We start from the raw sequence: 4,491 nt of genomic DNA, 5'->3' as shown, positions 1-4,491 counted from the left end.
TTTATCTCTTGCTCCTATCTGATTTGCCCATGCTAGCCCTTGCAAACCCAAGACACCTTCTTACCTCAAAACCTGTGCACCTGCTGTTCTCTATACTAGGAGTCCTTTTCCTGGGTATCTATATGGTTTGCTTCCTCATCACCTCCATGTTGTTGCTCAAATGTCACTCTCTCTGTGAGAGATTTCTCTAATACCACTATTTAAAATTGTACTCTCACCATGAATATTCCCTGTCTACCTATTCTGTAGATTCCGCTCTCAACACGATATAACAAATCATAGAGGATTACTTATTTATCTGGTCTATTGTCTGCCCCCTTCCTCCGGCAACTGTAAACATGTATGAGGTCAGGTATTCTTGTCTGTTTTGTTCACTGCTGCATCCACTTGTCTCAATGGTACCTTCAACCCATATAATACTACTTACCACTGCCCCTCTTTTCAAAACCACTGGGCTAGAGGATGCTAGCTTTTTACTTCCTCTTCCTGGTGTGGTCCTTCCACACTAGAATGACCTGAGATCTTTAGGGAAGTACTATTGCTCAGATCCCACCATTTCACTCATCTTTCCATTCTGATTTAAGTGCTCTGAGGGGGACACAGGCATTGGTGGTTTTAAAACAAATTATCCCAAGTGATTCTCACCTAGAGTTGAGAACCACTGTTCTAGGTTCTCAAACTTCACTGCTTATTAGTATAATATAAGGAGCTTTTCAAAATCCTGATGCCCAGGCTGCACTCTAGACCACTTAAATCACAATATCTATGGCAGTAGTTTTAAAACTCCTTTTAAATATGAGAACCAGGCCAGTTCTTCTCAAACTGTAATCTATGCACAGTCGCCTGGGGACTTTGTTAAAACGCAGGTTCTGATTCAGTAGGTGCACAGTGGGACCTCATATTCTGCATTTCTAACAAGCTCCCAGCTGATGTCAAAGGTGCAGATCCATGGACCACACCTTTCCCCCCAGAGGACATTTACATCCAGTCCCTGCCCCTAAGGCTAACAGGATTCAGAGAGGGGAGCTCTGGCTTATGGGTAGATGAAGGTATTTCAAAGACATTATACCCATTACATAAGGCCACAGACAACTTTCTAGTAGTTGCTATGGGCTTATCTTGCAAAAGTCAGCTACTACTCTCATTCTTCCTGCTATGAAGGTTAAAATACTCAATTTTCTACGTTCTCTTGCCACAAGCACACCCACACCAGCAAGTTCCACATAGTGAAATGCAACCAGAAGCACCTGGGCAAGGAGAGTTTGCCTTCCCCAATAACAAGCCAAGTCTCACCAGAAGAAAATCTCTTCCTGCTTGGAGCTTCGCTTGGAGACCTGGAGTTGGCGCGCCCATCTGTGACTCAGAGGAAACAGGCATGAAGAGGAAGGCCCACAGATAGTGTTGCCAGATACAATATCAGATGTGCAGTAAAAGATACATTTCAGATAAATAACAATATGTTAGTGTGCTGTGGTCACCTCTCCTGTTGGGGTGACCCTTAGAAATGGATGGACCCATTTCCCCCCATCCCACATTTGGCCCCAGTGTTGAGACTGTTGACATCATACACATACCAAGAGGGTATGAGAGATGTTGTGACTCATATCTTGAGAGTTTCTGAGGACATCAGGGAAGGCTCCCCAGCAGATCTGAAAGTAGCTGGAGAGAGCAGGTGGGAGACAGCCTTGGGGTTTTGTGGTGATGATGGGCGGGGCTGAGGTGCAGGGGCTGGGTGGGGCTTGCATGGTTTGAACTTCCAGCTGGCACCAAAGGAAGAGGCATCCAGCCTGTCTGATGAGCTTGCTCAGATGTGGGGCAGAATGGAGTCAGATTCTTTATTGCGCTCTGTCTGTTCCAAATATTGCGCGGGACATACTGATGCTAAATTTATTTGTCTGAAATTCAAATTTAACTGGGTGTCTTGTGTTTTTATTGTTGCTGTTAAATCTGGCAATCCTACCTACAGAGCAGAGAAAGCAAAGAGCTTGGCTGCCTCCTGGGATTGCTCAGCCACTACACCAACTCTAAGTCACCTACTTCCTGACTTCTTGTTCTTTGAGACAAATGAACCCCTATTTCTTTAAGCCCCTGCTAGTCAAATGTTCACCTACCTGAGGACACGCCCATTCCTAAAGGACACCTCTCTGCTGCTTCTTCCATTGGCAGCTTTTGCACTTGGCACTTTTACTCATGTCCAGGTTAGGTCCCTTATTTCCAAGGTTGCTGAAATCTGCCCAACAAATTGAAAACAACCACAGAATGTGTGCATATTATATTTTGGCAATTTTTAAAAAAATGACTTTGAAATTGGGATGTGACTTAGAACAGGTAGGGTCTTAGATTAGATCTGTGTCTCTCAACCCTGGCTGCATATTAAAATCATCTGGGGAGCTTTTAACAAATAGTTGCCCATATCCAACCTTCAGATGGTGTACTCAATTGATCCGGGGTGGAGCCCAGGCATGGTAATTTCAAAAAGCCTCTTAGGTGAAATCATGTGCAGCCAGGGCCAAAAATCATTGCCTTGATAAACTACTCTAAGTGCATATAGATATGCTCACTCTGGGCCCAGGCATCTTGTGAAGTTTATTAAAAGGTGGAACAAAGGGAGAAAATGATCCATCAATGCCTGATGTCTAACAGCTGTCCCTTGCAAACCCACCATATGCTTGACTAGCCTGCCTGCCATTTCCCTGTTTCAGCCCCCAGAATGGCTATGGAATCACAGAGGAGATACAGTGCCTTTTCACAAAGCGCCAGAAACCTGGAGGTAGGGAGCTCACATCTTCTCCTCACTTGGTTTCAGTGCTAACAGACAAGATATTAAAGATGGAAAAGATATTGAAGATGCTGCGAAACTGGTAGGATTTACTCTGTATATCTCATGGGGTGGGATGGGGGGTGGGGAGCGTACTCCATGCCTTGGTTTGTTGTGTTGTGGCATCTGCCGTTTGACTGGGGGAAATGAAAGTCGATGAGTGGACTTGTGACGTTGAAGTCACCTCATTTTCTTGTCTGCTTGGTAGCAAAACTGAAAATGTTTCTGCTTAGAGACATATTTTAGATCTCTCCCTTTATGTCTCATTCATGATTCGGAAGTCACGGCCCTTTGGAGACATTGGACACACAGAGGTGTCTGGTGGAAGTGGTTAATCCTCCCTCCGTTGGACTGTAAATTATGCTGAGGTTGTTCAAGTAGATCCCGTGCTCCAATGGAGAGTACTTGCTTCATCCAGCCCTAGCTACTCCATGGTGCGCAGCTAAACAAATAATACAACCTTGATCTTGTTTGACCAGTTCCTCCACACTTTTATTTTCCCTCTTGCTGCCAGCTAATCTTCAATCAGCAGGCACCTCCCCATAACAAGTGGAATTGCTGCTTATAACCTGAATTGCATCAAGTTGCTTAAGTCCTTTTGATTCTGAACCAGATTGGTTCGCACAGAAAGCCATCATGGTGCCTGGAATGTGGGTCCTCCTTTCCCCCACATTAACTCAATCAGGCAGCTTCTCTTTGCTGAGTACTGCAGGTCTCAGTTCTTGTGGAAAAGACCAACTGACCACATTACTTAAGTTTACACCCTGTAATCCTGAAAATAGACTCAAAACTGGTAGCTTTGCTCTTTTTCTTCTGTGCATGCAAGATTATTCAGAAGGAATTTAGTCCAATAAATAAAACCCAATTCTACCCATAAGAACTTATTTTCTGTCTGTTTCCTCTAAGGCTTGTACATTATGACCTGGCCTCCCAGTTCCATGAGTCAAGGAGAAGAGAGATCCCTTTTATTCAAATACTAGAGGTCCAGTGCATGAAATTTGTGCACTGCGGGGGGGGGGGTCTCCTCAGCCTGGCCTGAGCCCTCTCACAGTCCGGGAGCCCTCGGGGGATGTCTGACTGATGGCTTAGGCCTGCTCCCCCTAAGCCGGCAGTTGGACATCCTTAGCTCTGCCGGGGAGGCGGGAGAGGCTCCCACCACCACAGCTACGCTTGCCAGCCATGAGCCTGGCTTCTGGCTGAGTGGCGCTCCCTAGTGGGAGCGCACTGACCCTCAGGGAGCAGCTCCTGCATTGAGCATCTGCCCCCTGGTGGTCACTGCACATTATAGCGAGCAGTTGAGTGGCATATCATTAGCATATTACGCTGTGATTGGCCGAACAGATGACTGGATGACCAGACATTTAGCATATTAGGCTTTTATTATATAGGACTAGAGGCCCGGTGCACAAAAATTTGTGCACTCGGGGGTAGGGGGTCCCTCAGCCTGGCCTGTGCCTTCTCTCAGTCTGGGACCCCTCGGGGGTGACCACTTGCTGGCTTAGGCCTGCTCCCCGGGAGATTGGGCCTAAGATGGCAATCAGCCATCCCTCTGGCAGCCCGGCAGCCCTCGGGGGATGTCCACTTGCCAGCGGGAAGCAGACCTAAGCTGCAGTTAGACATCCTTAGCACTGCTGAGGAGGCAGGAGAGGCTCCCACCACCACTGCTGTACTCG

Source organism: Myotis davidii, unplaced genomic scaffold (genome assembly GCF_000327345.1).
Source record: "Myotis davidii unplaced genomic scaffold, ASM32734v1 scaffold455, whole genome shotgun sequence".
In the NCBI taxonomy this organism is placed as follows: domain Eukaryota; kingdom Metazoa; phylum Chordata; class Mammalia; order Chiroptera; family Vespertilionidae; genus Myotis; species Myotis davidii.
This window is presented reverse-complemented; position numbering follows the sequence as displayed.